Source organism: Amblyomma maculatum, chromosome 5 (genome assembly GCF_055883805.1).
Source record: "Amblyomma maculatum isolate TAMU_Amacu chromosome 5, ASM5588380v1, whole genome shotgun sequence".
NCBI classification, from domain to species: domain Eukaryota; kingdom Metazoa; phylum Arthropoda; class Arachnida; order Ixodida; family Ixodidae; genus Amblyomma; species Amblyomma maculatum.
The window spans coordinates 54,022,447-54,041,920 of record NC_139348.1 but is presented as its reverse complement, the minus strand read 5'-3'; the positions used below and the strand labels follow the sequence as shown (position 1 = coordinate 54,041,920).

The 19,474-nt window shown below is 44.1% G+C and overlaps 1 pseudogene; it reads left to right on the top strand.

Moving 5' to 3' along the window:
• The first annotated feature begins 1,613 nt into the window (after positions 1-1,613).
• LOC146188315 (uncharacterized) lies at positions 1,614-5,523 on the top strand (annotated as a pseudogene).
• The last annotated feature ends 13,951 nt before the right edge of the window (positions 5,524-19,474 follow it).

The following is a 19,474-nucleotide window of genomic DNA, read 5'->3' as shown; positions in this document are numbered from 1 at the left end:
ATGAAGGGGACAAAAGTATTCCTTCTCTTCCGAGTATGAGTAACCCAAACGGGCTGCTGAATAGCGCCGTGTTTCCCTCTTCCCTCGCCGGGCGCAGGAGCAAAGGCAGGAGCCCACCGCTAGCCGTCGCAGACGCGACGCTCATCGGCCGAAAAAGGACCAAGGGCAAGATGCGCCGCGATCGGCGGGAACCGGCTACCGCCAGGGAGAGACGACAGCCAGTCGCGACAACGGAAGGACGCAAGATAAATACTCCCCGCTCTACTTTGTTGTCGCCTTCTTGCCTTTCTGTCAGGCCCCATCCAAAAGGATAGGGTCGCCAGCAAGATCTTCACCAGCGTTCGATTGGGAAGACCCATTAAACATCTGGTTCCGGGCAAAGTCCTGTTCTATGTTGTGTCGTACTTCGCATTGCCACTTTGCGGCCGTGAGAACGGCTGCCCGTGGTGTGCGATCGCGGAAGCTCAGTGTTTGCAGCCTAGACCTCAGAAGAGGCTCGATGGCTTAGTAAGAACCCCCACACACGGTTTTTTTTCTTTTCTCCCCTCTACTCGGGCGCTAGCTGCGCCGCGCGGGGCGCACAGGCGAGGCCATTCGCCCTGCCCACGGCCGGTCTCGACGGAGAGCGCGCGCTCTTTCAAAGGCTGGTTAACACTGGCGACTCGCGGAGGCCGCGCGGCTCGATTCGTCACGGAGGGGGTGACCCGCAACAAGCGCCGATCGACAACGAGTGTTCACATCGGCATGCGACTCGCTTCACGACAACCCCTTCACCGAACGAGATTTGAACGAACAGCCGACTTTCGCGCCTTTACCGACTCTGCTACAGCGCTAGTGGTAGATCAATTCGGACTCATTTCGGGTATGAATATGTGCAATTATCAGCGAGAAAGTAGATCTTATGGTTAGGCCCATGTTTAGGGCTGTTTCGACGGTCAAAAGCTCTCTAGTTCAACGAAGATGGAAGCGGCGGTGGTGTACGCGCTGTTGTTTGCAGTCTCACGTAATAGCAGATCACGAAATGACCTCATGACAGAGCGTCGAGCACATGATAAAGACTACGAGTACAAACCCGAATTAGTACGTTTCACTGTCGCAGTGATCCTTGACATGTGTGCTCAACAACAGCGGGCGCATTAATTCGTGCACATGCGCGCATGCACACTTGAATTTTCCCGCCCAAGAAAGAAGGGAGAAGCGCCGCGGGTTGGCTGAGGAGTTCTGCGACTTCAAGTCGCGTCGCAAGAAATCGGTCAGCGAGCGACTCTCTCAAACTACCTGTAACAAGTCGCTGGCGACTGGTTCGGGTCTCCCCCTCCGTGACTAATCGCCCCCTCCGTGACGAATCGTTTCTTGCGACCTCCGCGAGTCGCCAGTGTGAACCAGCCTGTTTCACACTGGCGACTCGCCGAGGTCGCGCGACTCGATTTGTCACGGAGGGGGCGACCCGCGACAAGCACCGAGCGACGACAAGTGTTCACACTGGCATGCGACTCGTTTCCCGATGTCTCGCTCCGAACGAGACTTGCCGCGAGAGAGCCGGTTTTGGCGCCTTTTATTCCTTTTCGTCCGCTGCCGTGCACTCACTCGGTCGTCAGTTCTGTCTCTCCAACATGTATATGTACGATTATCTGAGCGAGGAAGAAGAAATAACCGCCATGCTCGTGTGTAGTGCTGCTTTGGCAGCGCAAAACGCTGTGGTTCAGCGAGAACGGAAGCGGCGGTGGTGTTTGCGGCCTTGTTTGCGGTCCCGCGAAGTTGCAGGCCAGGCAAGTCGTCTCATGATCGAGCTCCGAGCGCTTGACGAAGACTACTACCGCAAGTGAGTGTGCTTCATTTTCATAACTTAACATCTGTGTTTCACCGTGTTATAATCTAACCTCGCTGTTTTTTACCAGTTTCATCAGAATGTCACCCCGGACTTTTGACACGTTGCTGGAACTGCTGAAAAGTGAAATTGCAAAACAGGATACAAATTTCAGGCGTTCCATCAGCCATCTGCTCGGCTTGCAATGACGCTGAGGTAAGCCATCACTTGGGCAACAAAATTGATGAAATCAAAAAATTATTGCTCGAGCGTTGTGGCAACCTTAAACCATTTAAATGGGACTATGCAATCAATATTGCGTCTCAAATATTTTTTTTCTCGTTGCGAGCGAAGCAATGTGTTTTCTGCCCAGGTTGCTCTCCTATAATGACTGTCATTTGCGTGCAATATTATGAATATGATTGCCGGCTGTTTCTGTTAACCTTAATCGCGCTTTGCTGGCGGGAAAACTGCGGTAATCTCTACTGTGTTCAGTATAGTCTATAAGGGCTATGCCGCCTTAGCAATTTGCCTAAAAAACACCGTTCTTAGCGTTTCTGCGAAAGTGCTATCGTAAACAGCATTTTGCATATGACATGTGAACGCTCATTAATGCGTATGTAAGGTGTGATCGACCAAGAGCCGCCCAAACTTCATATCACTAGTTTCAAGTTGTCGCATAATAATATGAATCATTTAGAGATAATGGAAAGTCCACCTAGTTCTAATGCGACTGCAGGGGCCATAGTTTTGACAGATACAATACGAATTCGCGAGGCCGCTCCACGCGCACCACAAGCAATGAATCAAAACTTGGTCTTGTTTCAATTTGTGCTTTACTTATATTCGTCAATGTTTTGGTGCCTTCAGTTGTTACCTCATTTCTGATTTTATGCACTTCCTCTTTCTTAGGTTTCTTGCTGCAGGCCACACGCTAAGAAGCCTGTCATACGACTTTTTGGTGGGCAGATCCACTGCCTGCACAATTGTAACTGATGTGTGTAAGGCACTGTGGCAGATTTTGAAACCATTGTACCTGGCCAGCCCAAAGACAGCAGAAGAGTGGATCAGGATATGTCAGCATGTTAAAAACCCTGCATGTAACATTGGAGCCATAACTACAACATTTTTGGCATGGGAATATTTCGTATTCATGTATTTATGGATTTGATCTTAGGGTATGTAAGTCATTGATATAACTGTTCTTGCATTCAGTAAAACTTTTTATTCATTAAACAGGTTGCAGCAGAGTTTGAAGAGAGGTGGAATTTTCCACATTGCTTTGGGGCCATTGACGGCAAGCATATCCACATGATTGCCCGGCCAACTCTGGAAGTCTTGATCGCAATTAAAAGGGTGGCTTCAGCAAAACACTTCTTGCCATCAGTGATGCCCAATATAGGTAAAATTGCCCCTTCCCTTTTCATGTGTGAATGCTTATTCAGCAGTTATGAAATATAAAAGCCTTAATTGTCCCAGCAAGGCATGTTTCATGTATACATCAGTTAATCCTGAGTGAATGACACCACATCTTATTATATGAAGTCAGGCTGATGGTGATATGACTTTGTGTATTATCATATCCAGAAAGGCGCATATCATTATAAATGGTTCACTACTGTGAAAAGTCAGATGGAGGATGAATGGCTTACTACTATATGTTAAGTTATATTGATTATAGGTCATGAGCAAGCTACCTTTAGGGAAAAGAGGATGCATATTGCTTCTAGCCAAGTCAAATTATTGAAAAATGTTCAGCTTGTAGGAGCCATGTATGCGGGAGCATGACCTGTTCTTTCTTAGCAGTCGTATTACAAGCAATACCTAACATAGTATTGACTCACTGCTAATTATACCATGCTCACCATAACTTTCTAGTGAGCTCAGAATGTATTACATATTTCAGCTGCAGTTTTTTGAAATGGAACATACTGAATAATATAGCTAATTTAGTTGAACTGGCATTATCATACATTCTGCATTGTCGCTTTAACATGTAGATGCCTGACTTTGGCTACAGGCAAGGCAGTAGAACTAACAAAAATGGCATATTTTTATTGTACAGGTTTTTGTATGTCGAGCATGGACATCACGGTAGCGACAACGACGGGGGTATATTTTCCTGCTCAACACTTCAAGAAAGGTTGCTGGAAGCTTCCCTGGGTGTGCCTCCACCAGACAATGTTGGAACTGAAGGACCACTGTCGTACTATTTTGTGGGTGAAGAGGCATTACCTTTAAAAACCTATGTGATGCAGCCCTACCCCAGAAGGTGTAAGTACAGTGTTTATGAGAAAGATCTCATCCACCTCACTTAAGTTGTGCATCTCTTTATTGATGCATAAGAATACACACTAGGTAACGATACATATTCTCGATGACAGCTAAACGATGCATGATAAAATTTCTTCTCTTATGCCATTTTGGTTTCGCCGACTGACCTATGGCTGTGAAATCTAAGATGCATTTAGGCCGCATAAATGTTGGTAGAAACTGCACTACTACCACTGATGTTTGGTGTCATTCTGATGCTTGAAACACAGTATTCTCATCATATTAGTGGTGTCAAATGTATCAGAGGCTATAATGCAGTTAATTCGTGGCTTCATATGCCTAAACACACCCCATACACCATAGCCGCTGTTTTATGTTTGCCACTGAAACAGTGTTAAAGAATTCAATGATAAATAATTTAGTGGTCACAGTGCAATACCACAATATGTTCCATTGCTTACTAAAGCCTAACATGTCATTTCAGAGAAGAATGCACCCAAGAAAACGTTTGGTGTTGGTTATAAGCTACCTTTAGGCACATTTCACCTTCAAAAACACTGAATAAAAATGTCGATGACATATTTTCTCGATCGATGGCTTATGTGAGTAGCACAAACAGCATTTTTTTATTAATTTGTTGCTGTCTCTTTTTTCCTTCTAACAGCGTTACGTGAGATATCCAGCCAGCCCTCCTCGAAAGAACGGAGAGTTTTTAATTACAGTTTGAGCCGGGCATGGCGCGTTATTGAGAACGCTTTTGGCATAATGGCTCAAAGGTGGCGCATACTACGCCTACCATTCCGGGCCAAAGATGGAAATGTCAATGCAATTGTCGGAGCTTGTGTAGTGCTCCATAATTTTTTGCTCAAGGAGTCTACAACATCTGCTGCTGCCTACTGCCCGCCTGGCCTTACAGACAGTGAAGACTGGGCGGGACGGCTCACACCTGGCAGCTGGAGACAAGACCAGCCGCCAACAACTGCTTTTGTGGCCATAGCACCTGTCGGCGGTAATGCGGCAGGGTATGTTGGCAACTTTAAATGTTCTTAGACCATCACAAGCTTTCAATGATGCAGCCTTCACAACCTTTCTTTTGTTACTGTTCACTAGGGGCCAGCCAAACTAGCTTTGGCATAGCCTTTATTAATCACACTTAATGTTCTCTTGTTTATGTAGCCAGAACCTCAACTTAAGCACACTACTGAGTAGCACAGGCTCTACTGCTGAATCATCTATTCAGTCATAAGATATATATATATATATTGAATTAGACCAATAATGATAAAATATTTGTTATCTTACAGGTATGCCCAAGCCATGTGCAACAGTCTGTGCCACCATTTTGTAACAGTTGGGCAGCTATCTTGGCAGGACCGCATGGTCAGTGGTGGCCAGCAGTAACAACAGGTACAAAGAATTACGAAAACCAAATCATTTATTTTATTGCCTACAACAGGGGCGTGTCCCGGTGCTGCAGTTCAACGTTGTACATCATATTTTCTATGCTATGCATGACGTCTTTGGCAACATTCTTGTCAAGTCTTCTCAGTCTGTCATTCAGACCCATACAAAAATGGAATATCCTGTCCCTTCTTGTTGTTGTTCTTTGCGCACTGATTTCATTCAGGCGCCCAAAGCATGCTGCCGCAAATTCTTGCTGAGTGCAATTTTCAGATCCTCTGTTAAAAAAGGAATCCTCGCCTTACAATGGGTGTCAACAATTAAGAAGCGAATGTTCATCATTGTGAAAACTGAAAGCTTCCCGACTTGACTGGCGCACATTCAACCTTTTTGGTGCTCGAATACTGAAAAAAAATTATTTGTCATAAGAAACATTCAGCTTACGCTGTGCCTCTAAATGGTGATTACCGTTTACAAGATGGGCAACCCCCTTCTATGGCCCTAGGAGTTTGCTGGGATGGCTCCCCTTATAAAAATGAGTTTTGAATTTCTGTTGACAAATCATTGAGGACTTGTTGAGATCACAGAAAGTCAATGGAAATTCAACATGCGTTGTGCCAACACAACACTAACTCAATGGAACTAGTGTGCACAAAAGTCAACATAATTTTTGTTGATCACTTTTCTTGAATTTTCACTGTTTTTAGAGTGCGCAGTCAAAAAGGGAAATGTTCAAGTCTAAATTTTTTTGCAATGATGGGTGCCACTTTTGTGAGTGAATTATTCAGACAACAAAACAATGTTATGTTACAAATTGCCTACTACTTTCACATAGTCTGTGCGTTATTATTCAACCCCTTATGTACCTACCCAATTATTTAATACAAAGACTATATAATGCAGGTAGTTACTAGTTTAACAGCTGTAACAATACAGAAAAGAATGGTAAAGGTACAATCTTGTATTAACACGATGCTTCCATGATTGCATTATACCAGCTATCAGAGGCTAAAGTTGGTTCAGGAAACATATAATTAGTGAGTAGTATATGACATTGTACTTTTGAGCACAAATTAAATGTATTGACCTTGTGACAAAGCCTTCATTTTTTGTCATTCATTAAAGTTAGTTGTAGACCTTTTCATTGGGTGAGATTGCTGGTGCACCTCCTTTCCAGACTCGGAAACAAGTCTTCCAGTTGGCTGCTTCAACTGTGCCAACATGATGCGTACAATAGAGTGCACTGAAAACAATATGGCAGCACATAGGAAGCCCTTGTTGTAAAGGTCTATACTAAGCTACCTTTAGCATTGAGTAGCATCTAGTTTCAGTTGATCAAAATCATAATCAAATGCACTTCCACAATAAAAAGTAGATGATAGGCAAACTGAAATGTATAAATTCTTGGCTGCACAGTTCCAGTAGTTCTGCTTTCTCCTGATGTCAAAGTAAGGAATACGAAAATGGGAAGCTAATTTTCTGAATAGCTGTGGATATAAATGCCAAGACTTACCAGTAGCTGTAGTTCATACAACTCAAGAATAAATTGGCAGATGTCTGTCAAAAGAGGCTCTAGTAATTGGACCCGACAAATAGCATGATGTCACAGTTAATCTGTAGTTATAAAGCTTTCTACTTGCCATGCCCTGTGATGCCAACAGATGCAAGGGCATTATAGCAGTGCCTTTGTCGGAGGAATTGCTGCTTGGTGCTTGGCAGGACAAGGGGAAGGATATCCAGGTAGTGAGGGCTCTTTACTCTTCTTTGTGCGCAACCGGTTGCGCACAAGTTGCCGTGCCTGTATATATATTCATATGCCTTCTCCCACCATCGTCACTCACCATAATCTTTTTGTTCTCCCCTTTCCCTTCTGCAGTGCAGAGTAGCTGCCAGACTTTAATCATTCCGGCCAACCTTTCAGTCTTTCCTATCAATAATGTATCTATCAACCCGGGATACCGTAACCAGTTGAAGCCTTTGGTGGTAGGCCTTTTTTGAAGGGTATTTGCTACCTTGTTCTAGAGTTGAGCCTTTAGTATCATGCATGCTCGTTACACGGCAGCCACTGTCACAATAATATCACAACAGAACATGTACAACACAGGAATGACTGCCGCATGCAGCAGCATGTTGTTTAGAAGCATGAAACCAGTTTATGACACTGAAGATAGGATTATGACAAAAGACTGAAGCACAACATTGAAAATGGGTTTATTTCACACCAGTTAATTCTCCAAACATGACAACCAAAATCGAGTATAGCTCATAACAACATTCACAGTGTAATACAGCATTTATACAACACTACAAATCTAACTGCTCTTCATTTATATACTTAAAAACTATCAATGGGCAATATACAAGCCAGGCATAACACTTAACACTGCAGTCACTGTCCCAATAATATCTCAACAGAGTAGGTAGAACATAGGAATGACTGTCGCATGCAGCAGCATGTTGTTCAGAAGCATGAATTCAGTATAAATAAGTGGAGATCGGATTTTTGACAAAAGATGTTATGGAAGCACAAGGTTGAAAATGGGTTTATTTCACACCAGTTAATTCTTGAAATATGACACTCAAAATCGAGTATAGCTCATAACAACATTCACAGTACTTTACAGTATTTATACAATACTACAAATGTAACTGCTATTCTTTTATACAGGTAATTAAAAACAATACCAATTCTATTTACAAGCAGGGCATAATATTTATAGAATAAATGTGCATGCATATTGTTTATTCACCCCCCCCCCCTCACCCCTCATACATACATCTGAAAGAAATGCTTACATGACACTTCAGTAATGCGCTTCTAACATATCTACTCTCAAGAGGGAGGAATTTGAAAGAATATTACCATATCTTTTTCAAGTTCTGGTATATTTTTCGAATTCTGGTATATTTACAGGGCACAGAATTACGAAAGGGAATAAAGTGAAAAGCACATATTTTAGAAAGCTATTTATATTACCAAATATATGAAAATTGCTCTGGTAAATATGGTAGATGCCGATAACACTCAAGCTTCACGTCTATTAATTCAGGACAAAGATAATTTTAGCAGGTCAGAGTATCATTCGCTACAGACAGTGGTCCATAATATGCGCTCCTACAAGATTGTAGGTTATTTTTTTTGTCCCAAAAGGGGGTCAGCATAACCTTCTCTGCTGATAGCTGGGCTCGGAACTTTTCTGGTTGGACATCACACCATCTTCCTGTGACGCATTTGGATTAGTTTCCAACTTTCACTATTCAGAATCCAATACACCAAACGTTGTTCCTATGTGGACGATGGCGCTACTGTGTTAGCCATTTTTATACTTCCCTATAACGATGCTTTTGCATCAACACAATGCTAACAACTGCCTACTAACTTGTAGGCCACTGGCCCCATGTTTTTTTTTAGTGTGCTTGCACTATCAATCTCAGTCTGACAATAAGCAAGTGCATGTGTTTGTCTGTAGCCAGTGATCCACAGAAAGGAATAAAATAAACAGAGCCGCACTGTGCCGATCATGAGTTTCGAGCCCGCAGTGATGAAAACAAATTAGTTTCACTGGCCAGTGCACCAGAGCAACATGCTATTGCTACAACCAATCACCCCTTATGGCTAACTGCCACTCTATCATGCTATGCATTGCATTTTGCCGTCTTCATCAACTTCCATTCATGAACAAAGGATACAGAAAGCACTGCTATTGCATTGCCCCTCCTAAGGTGTGCTCAGTTTAGTTCAGTCGTGTCCGAATCTTCATGATCCTATGGGCCATATTATGCCACGCTTTCCAGTCTCTCACTATCTTTCTAGCATCACATAACTTCATCTGCAGTGCCACGAGGATGCCATCTAACCATCGCGTTCACTGCCTACCCCTTCTCTGGTGACCCTCAACCTTTCCCAACATCAAATCTTTCTCCAGCGACTCCTCTCTTCTCATCAGATGACCTAAGCAGCTGAGCTTTAACTTTAGAATTTGACCCTCCAATGAGCAGTCAGGGTTTATGGTCGACAATATCGACTGATTTGATCTTCTGGCCGTCCAAGGAACTCTCAAGAGTCTCTAAGGTGTGCTGGGCGGTCCTAAAATGTTATAGTACACGACCACTAAGGTCCACAGTCCCCGATTTCTCAGATCCTCTAAAACAACCAAACCAAGCCAGAACTACGCAAAATTAATAGCATTTGATTTTCATGCACTACACACAAGTAGAGAGACTTGGTATCATCCAGGCATATGCACTTTGTTAGGGACTTGGCAGCAACAATGAAATCTTGTGAGCTAGGCTCTGCCTCCACAAAATGCAAATTCATATCCAGGGGGACAGTGCTAAATGTTGCGTGCTTTACAGTCAGGATATTAATGCATACTTTAACTTGTTCAGTTCCACTTGAGGAATTACTGGAAAGCAAGAGGATTTTTACAATTTCACCGAAAAGCCCATTAGTATACACATAGGAATTTTTCTCCGAGATTTGTCAAGGCCTGCAGTGCAGAACCGGAATGACCCAACCAACATTTGTTGAAACACTGTGCCCCCTTCTCTACATTCACCTTTTCCTAAAAGCAGCACATGTCCCACTTAAGTGAAGTTCTTTCGGAGTATGTACCCTCTGATCAGAGATTTGAAGTCGGACTCCAGACTGTGGTGCGTTTTTCGTGTTACAGATTTTGAGGACCATAACTTTGAAAGTGCTTGCAAGATACAAAACTTTTGCACAATCTGAAAGTGAGGGTACCGTGTTCCCTTGACAAACCTGCTCAGAGTACCGTTCATAGATTCGAATGGGAAAAGAGAATAACCCCACAATGGGCCCCAGTTTTTTGCACTTTCTATAAGATGAACTAGCAGATGAGAGTTATAGGTCATATACTCTGTTCCGTAGAAGCTTTCATACTCCACAAGAAAATTCAGCATTTCCTTCTGGATATTCATGAGGTGTTCTATGTGAACTGATGAGCCAAGAAGATAGTGCATCATTGCAACAAACTTCAGCCAGTGCTTATATTGTTTTTCAGGTATGCAGTCCTTCAGCAAGACTGGGGAAAAGAACAACATCCAGTTCTTCCATTCTGACGCCTTCCATTCTTTGATGTCAGACAGAGACCTAGGTAACCTAGACATTTCCCATATAGGGGTCAAGCTCAACAGTAGCCTATTTGCATCGTAAAGGTGCTGACGCAGTCTGAAATGGCGACAGCGCTTTGTCTTCAGCCACATAAACAAAGTGCTTCTAACAAAACCTAAGCAGACTGAGTGCATATAGTGTACTGCAAACCCTGCTCCAAATGTAAAAGAAGCAAGCATTGTTAAGACACTTGTCCCTATAATGCCACAGCTTGCTTGCTGATTAGACCTTGCCTTCCTGGCATGGTCAATAAATGAATTGTGTGTCCTCAGCTTGGCTGTTAAAGTAGCTGGTGGATACACATGCCAGAATCTATTACCTTTCGGCACAATTTGACCAGGGTCCTCACACCAAGCACACCGACTGGCCCCATCAAATTGCGTCATGTTCATAATTTCACACCCGCAATGCTGTCTACTGAACACGGGCCAGGGAATGCTTTAGACAGCCGAACATTTCCGTCCCAGTCGTGCCGTGTGATTCCCTCCGCAGACAACTCATTCATAACTTTCACAAACGGAATCAAAAAAGTGTTCATGACAGGTTTACAGGAGCCTGTCTACAGGCCTGCCAACAGAAGCTTTTCAATTCTGTGCTTGTATGGGAGCTCATTCACCATACCCAGCAGTGGCCACATGCTCAGATTAGAACTCTCAAAGAAGGGGACACGGTCAGTGTTGAAGGTAAGTGTCACGTCCCCTTCAGACAAGGACAATTTGTGATAGGACATGCTCTGCGTAATACCTCCCACATCATATGAAACTGCAGGCACATCAGTTCTCTGCACTGCAGACTCAAGTAGCTCTCGAAGCTGACTTTTGAGGTCCATGACCAGGAAGAAGGAAGACTTCAGGAGGTCCTCATGCGTGTGTAACAGATTACACTTGTTACATGTAACGTCTCCAGTCGCCTCGCCTATGTATTCTTTGCAAGCCCTACAGTGAAAGTGCTTTTTGTACTCTTTCTCACATGCAACAAAATGCCTAAAGAAGGCGTACTTTGATGCCGGGTATGTCACACTGAAGGCAAGTGGGCACCAATGAGACGTATCAGGCTCTCTGTTGCCTCCGTGGAGCATCCATGGCGCAAGCTGTGAGCCATGACCATCAGCAAGCTTTCTGCTAGCGTTAGGTGTGATCCTGGAAACAGCAGATCATCCTAAAATGAGAAACAGTAGACAACACTTTAGGTGCCACACCAATTGAAGCCATGAAACAAATGAGTACACAGAATGCCCCTGTCACATATTAAACATAGTTAAAGGTAAATCTTTTTATCGAATGCTAATTTCATAAGAGGGATGAAAAATAACAGCCCTTATAGTGGATAAATGCTTTACTAATGCAGATCATCCAACAGGTAAGCTGTACACTTCTGACAGCTGGTATTTAATATGCTACCCCTCTTTTTCATGCCGTGGAACCTATTCAGTATAAAAAAGCAAGCTTACCAGTTCACCAGTCCGTTCGTCAGACGAGGCCTCTCGACTCTCGGGTTCACACGGATCAAGGTCGCTCTCATCAGATGTTGAGCTGCCGTCGACATCATCCGATGAGACATCGTCGGACGAATCATCTTCCAGAGACTCGCAAGGATGTGAGTGGCTATACGCAGTCTCCTCAGCAAATGGACTGGATCCAGGATCTGTAATGCCGGCTTTTTGTTTTACATCGCTTGCACAAGCGCTCCTTTCATCACCCGATTCATTTGAGTCACTATCAGCTTGAGAAGCTGGTGGCGCGCCAAGTAATTCCCGCTTCTTAAATCTGTACTTTGAACGAGGTGGAACTTCGGTGCACGAGTCCCATAAATATCTGCTGTACTGCTCTTTGGAGGCATGACGTCGATCGGCGACCTAAGCAGACCGTATCACGCAGAACGTGTAGAACCGATGCTTCTTCACCTCGACTAGAGATTTGAAACAAAGTACGCCGAAGTTACAACACAGCACACTGCAAAGCCTTCCCGCAACTCCCAAGAAAAAAAAAAAAAAGATTCGGCGTTGTACACATGATGCAAGGACTAGATAATGGCAAAATACGTAGGCTAAAGAGAGGCTAGTTCGGTAAATGTGCAGCAACAAGCCCACAAACCCACTTTTAATTGTTTTCGATCTCAGCGCCACTAATAATATATGCATGTGGACGCCTTTTTTTTTCCTAAATTGCTGTTGGTAACCAGGCTGCGGAGAAAAAAATAAATACATTGTTCTATCCACGAGATATGCGCAAAAAGTTTTTATCAATTTATTTGCATGTGCACTCGTTTAACTGGTCAAAGCGTTTAAGCGCATGCGACTTTAGCGCTGTCGCATCGTTCGCATGTGATTTGGCTGTGTTATGAGTGGCACTACTGGCGATCATACTGTGAGTTGTGTGCGGTGCGCGTGTGGCCCTGAGACGTTGAGAGCTCACGTGGGATTTGTCTGAAACACGCACCGAAAGCACGTGCAAGGATGTCAACTTCTGATATTCCGCACATATTAGTCAAATGGGTGGCGGAAGCCAAATGGGATGTTTATCCATTTACCGCAATTGCTGAACCTGCGGTTGGCCTCCGTCTCCTCACCGAAGAGAGCTACATAAAGGAGGTTCAGGGCTCCATACTGAACGTGCGATGGAAGGATGGCGAGCAGGCAGCTCCAGCAGAGCTTCTTGAGCTTGGTAAGTGTTTTTGCTTGTGTTCATGCATGTGCATTTTTGGCCCTTTGTGGACGTTGTAGCGCTTACGTATTGTCTCTGATAGGTAAACTCCGTGTCGTGGCAAAGAAAAGGGACAGAATAGCAACCGCATATTTGCTGGAGAATAATGGCGGCAGCTCCGAGTATATCTTGTTTTAAGCCCTGTGGTCATAATCGTTGTTTGCTTGAGTGAGCGTCGTATTTTTTTTTTCATTCACATTAATAGTGGCTGGCTTGAACATTTGCAGCACGGAGTGGTATGACCAGAATTGAGAGTGAATTATGTGGCTTTGGCCAGTGATATTGCCTTGTGCTTGAGAGTTAATTGCAGCACGGGCACATAGCCTTACACCGCGGCCTTGGTCGTGACAGCTCCTTTGTGTCGTTCGTCTTGTCCCCTAAGGTCGCAAAATTGAGTTTTGACCGCGATGGCTGCATTACTGTGGAGGCGACTTGCAAAAACGGCCATTTTCTGTGTTAGGTCAGTGTAATTCGGTAAGTTATCCGTGTTCAAATTAATATGCAGGCTGCCAATGCGCCGTCTCGCACGGGCAGTTTCGGACACGGTGGGCATATTAAAGGACGTAGTCAAGTCAGTAATCATACCAACGGTTTTGATTCCACTGGAGGCAATATTCCAGTTGCTTTTATATTTTTATACTGAATGCTCTGGGGTTGCGGTGTTTTTCCTGCATAGTTATGACGAGCCTATGAGAATGTGATGGGGCTGTGTGGGATTTCTAGTTCTGTAGTTCCATATTTGCATACATACAGGTTTAGCTGTTGCTTTCAAAATCCCACTGTTCAAGCTAGGGATCAACCTACATGGGGCTCACATCCAGTAAAATTCACAGGACTAGCTTTAAGCTAAGAAAAATAAAGGACACTTTTGCTGAAAGGCTTGAATTCTGCCTCCTTGAACCTCATAAATGACAGTAGTTTCTGCTAATGTTAATGCGCAGGGGTTTCACATCTACCTTCTTTTGAGAGCCACACAAGAGGTTTTCAAAAAAGGCGAAGGCAAGGATACAGAGCCCCACTGCAGTGTGAACACATTAAGTGGATACTTTCGATTCATTGTCATAAAACCAAACCTGTCGCCCTGTCACTTGGTGAGCAATTTGTTACATGGGCATTTTCAACAGCAGTTCAGTTGACGGTCAATTGGAATGAATGGCACACCGGTGCATGCATTGCACTTTGAACTAAATAAAGGATTATTAATTACTCGCATGTGGTGAGATCACGTGATTCAGACATTTAGTTGAGCATGGTCCAAGTTTCACGACAAGTTTCGTGTGACTGCAACCGACTGACATTCATTCCAAGGTCAGTCGAGAAGCTGAACTGTCACTTAACTGAACAGCAGTTGAAACTGCCAATGTGATATGGGTGTAATGCCTTCTCTTTCCAAATATGGACGACCGTTCTTGGTGTTAGCATTCGTTCTAGCCACCACTTTATGCACAGGAGTAATAAAAAAAAATATTAGGGGCTTTTTGAGCCCCGCCTTTAGAGGTGGGAAGCGACAGTGTTAATGACCCCAGTTGGCCAGCTCTCCTTATGGATCCTTGGGCATATGCATAGACTTTGCTACTCACTTTATTACTAGTCTCCTAATTTGTTCCTCTGTTATCTCACACACACATACCCTTTAGCAACAAGAAGATAAATGAAGGGGAAATGAGGATGCTCGTTATATTACATGAAGGAAAGAAGCCAACAGTCGGCGAGGCCAAGGAAAGCATTGAGGATAGTAATTTGTCTTTTTTTTTATTTTTACTTCTATAATCGCATAAATTAGTAATGTAGTCTGTTCAGGGGAAAGATAAATAAACGCAAAGTAGAAGAAAAAACAAAGTGTCGATGGTGGGAACTGAACCCACGAACTCCGAATATCGCGTCCGGTGCTCTTCCAACTGAGCTACATCGGCCGCTGTCCCCCCTAGCACTTTCTTGGGTATTAATGTTGTCTGTATACGAACCTTGACAGTGTTCACCAGCGCCACCCTCAACCATTGCGGCTGACGTGGAACGCCCTGTGTTACCACCAGCGTAAGGTTTCTGCAATGTTTATGGCTCCAAAATTTGAATCCGGGCTGCAAAGTGCAATATTATTTTTTATCTCTGAGCGGCTGCAAATATGAATTTTACTGCTCCGAAACTAAGGTATTGCTGCTCTAACAATTGCTACAAATCTAATTTGAGTTGTTGCGCCCTACATATTTGTTAGGAATTTCATATTTATTGGGAATCACCAGCACACCTCCATACATCAGTGATCTCTGTTGGCACAAGTGGCAGCAGGAACTGCCATATTTCCAAGGGCTTTTAATGTTCTAATAATAATAATAATAATAATAATAATAATAATTGGTTCATAGGAAAGGAAAGGCGCAATATCTGTCACACTTGTTTCTGTGGACACCTGAACCGCGCCATAAGAGAAGGGAGGAAGGGGGGAGTGAAAGTGGAAAGAGAGAAAGAGGAGCCGTAGTGGGGGCTACGGAGTAATTTCGACCACCAGGGGATGTTTAACGTGCGCTGACATCGCTCAGCACACGGACGCCTCTTCGTTTCGCCTCTATCGAAACGCAGCCGCCGCGGTCGGGATAGAAAATCGGGTACTCCGGCACATTAGTCGGGCGTCTTACCACTGCACCAGCGCTGCGGGGCGTTCTAACTGCTCATATATGGGAATATGCAACCTGTACTTTTTGTACTAAAAAACTGGATAGCTAACTACAGAGTTTTCCAAGTAAAAGTTCAAGCGTTTTTGTGGTGTAGTTTGGTTAAATCACTGTGTTTATGACTGACCTGCATGCTAAGTACTAGACAGGTATTTAAAACTACTTTCGGAGATTATTTTCGCACATTATGGCAGAGTATTGATAGAAATTAGCACTTCAAGATTGCTTGGAATAAATGAAGCATACGCCGATGCCATTCTGCATTTGTCGTTTCAGAACTGCAAGTAACTCCCGCGGTTACTAGGCCAGCAGCACATGAAAGCCTGCAGTTGGCCCTGACTCCTTATGCACGGCCTACAGCAGCAAGAGGTAAGCAAAGGCACATCACATTCATTTTGGAAAAATGTTTTCGTAAAGGCACACTTGTGCCTAAAATCCTGTAGCATGCAAGCTATGGTGGTTTGAGCCGATCAAAACTGGTTTATAATTGCATCTTAGAAATGCCATGCAATCGGCATTTTAGCTAAGAACATTTATGTGTGACATTGCTAGAGGACACATGCACCATTGCTTCCATCGCCTTTGGGCTATTGCGTACAGCTTTCATTCTCAATTCATTTCATTAGGTTTCCAAAGGCAGAACGACAGAAGCTTTAGTTCCTTGACGAAGGAGCCAAACGGGAACTCGACATCGAAAGCCAGCGCCTGGCTCTTGAAGAACGAAAGCTGGCATTCGAACAGTGTAGACATGAGGACAAAAGGTCTCTTCGATTTGGCTTGCACTGGCTGCACTAGTTCTGAAAAGTGCTGCAGCGGTACCAGGTGGTCACGTGAGCGGGCAGTGCCAGTTCCGACACTGGCATGCGGCGGCAGCTGCCAAAACGAGTACGCAAGTGTAGGACTCTGCAACCTAGCAGACGCGTGCGCGCATCATGCATCGCGTGCTGTAACATGATCACGTCCAGTTTCGAAGCCAGCTGCCGTAGGCCTACAGCGCTCGATCGGAAAGTGACGACGACTAACAGCAACACCAATTGACCAAATACGTGCGACTGCGCACGATCTTTATATCGGACGGTCTGCGAAGGTGCCATTCATGCTCCTGGGTACGAGAGAATCAACGTTGTAAGCAGTTGCCACGAGTACTAGTTTAAATAATTAAGACTGCATAACAAGACGCTTGATTGGTTTCCACGAACTCAGTTCTGTCCAAAAGCACTAGCTGACGCACGTATGTTTGTACCTCATTGCGCTCTCAGACATTCTATGTGCTCCGTGGGCGACAAGTTTGATGTCGCATAGTCGCTGCGCAAGCTTTCTTGTGGCACACACACTTGGCACGACAGAAACTCGATCGATCGCAGCTGATTTCTGTTCGCATCCACCCGTCTTCCGAGGTCACAACGCGATAAAAAAAATACTACGTAGGACAACACGCGCGAAGGTGCCGTATCGCGGCCACGTACCACTACATATGTGGCCACAACTACATATAATACCGCTCCCCCATCAACAAAATGCCAATCACCAGCATGCAGCCCAACTACCTTGTATACGCAACCATTTGCGGATCCGTTAGCAGCGAACCGTCCGGGTTCTGAAGGAGACGGACTTTTCAAAAGCTATGCAGAACGATGCGCAGCGTCGTCTGCTCTTGGCCTAGCGGAGCGTACGCCATGCTGCACTTTTTTTGCACCTCTTCTGGAGCGAGTGCAGAGTGAGCGAGAACTCGTGCAGAACTAGCCTTGCACCTTGACAAAACGAGGAGAGAAGTGCAAACGGCGCGCGCGGCGCTGGCAAAGCGAGGACGGCGGTTCTGCACTACTTGAACTAGCGCAGCTGGTGCAGGCAAATCGAAGAGACCTAAAATAATGCTCAAAAAGCTTGAAATCCAGGAAAGGGCGGAGGAGAGAAGAGCTCTCGCTGAAGAACGACAGCCAGAGAGGGAGGCGATGGCCGAGGCAAGACTGCAAGAGCGGAAGGCGATGGCTGAGGAGAGACGGCAAGAGCGGGAGGCGAGGGCTGCAGATTGGCGCCAAGCTCACGAAGAACGGCTTGCAGTGGCTGAAGAACGGAAGCAGCGCTTTGTTATGAAGAGGCTCAGCAGCGCCTCATTGACAAACTCCTTGAGCGCATTGAAGACAAGGAAAATAAAGACCCGGCTGTCTGAAACCTGAAAGTTTCAGAAAACAAAGTAATTGAAGGAGAGAAATGAAGAACAAGGCAGACGCAAAGTATGCTTGATTTCAAATGAAGAAAAAGCTAGATTTCGCAAGAAGATGGTTTGGTTTGGTTTATCGGAAAAGCTCATACCTTCTCAGAAAAGGAGTGGAATAAAATGTAAATAAAGATGAATTGCAAATTTCCTATACATTATCACTATTATCTGCTGTGTGTAAACGAGCTATTACTTTGAATGCGGGCAAACATTTTTATTTTCAAAGCTTGGTGAGTCTTTCTTTGCTGATGTGAGACTATGTGTTTTAGGTATTATAGTTTAGTTCTTTTATTAAATCGTAATGGAGAATTTGTCAAACATTGTAGGTAGTCCTACAATCATGGCAACAGAAGATCAAACAATGACAGCGATATGGCCACCTGATTTCGTGATACGGCTGCCTAGATCGCTGCATGAAACAGCCTTCTGGACGGCAGCTGAGTGGAGGAATTGATTACTATACTGCTGCCTGCCATGCTGTCACGACATTCTTCCATGTTGGTACTGGAACCACTTTTCTCACATTGTGGAATACATCCATCTTCCACTGAGTGAATAACAATGCCTTGACGAACTTACTCATGCTAGTAAGCTATTTTATCTGCAAACCAGAGTGAAAAGCGTTGTAAATAACTTTGCGAAAAAAGGCAGAAGTGATATAGGGCATAGACTTGCAACTTTTTAGTTGTGACTGAAATCGCATACCATGTATGTAATGAACCAAGACATGCAATCACTGCTATTATTGACACAAGAAAAAAGTGTTGCTCTAAAAGGTATGGATAGAGTGTGATATATCTAAATGCACCTCAGAAAGTTAAATGACTGAGGGCTGCGTTTTCATCTGGCTGGGAGGATCTGCATTTCAAGGCATTTTTTATATCATGTATAAGTACACAAAACAAATAAATAATTTTCTTAATTCTTGGGACGGTCAAACTTGTAGCTTAATTTCATTACCTGTGTAAAAGCTTCGACACAATTTGAGCAGAAATATGTCGTCAAAGCTAGGGCTCCATGCATGCGCAAAACTGATTGACAAGGAAATGTTTTCTGCTCCTGATAGCCATCTTGAATTAGGCTTAGGAGATTCTGAAATGCATTTAATCTTGAAAACGAAAATAGAAACTGAAGGATGGTTTTCTTTTTCTCAGTTTTACAAGCATTGCATGATTAGCAGAAAACTAAGTAAACGATGTCCGAAGACATTACCTTTCTTAATTATTTACTCTAATTTTTCAGGTGCCACCAGCAGCTCAAATATTTTTC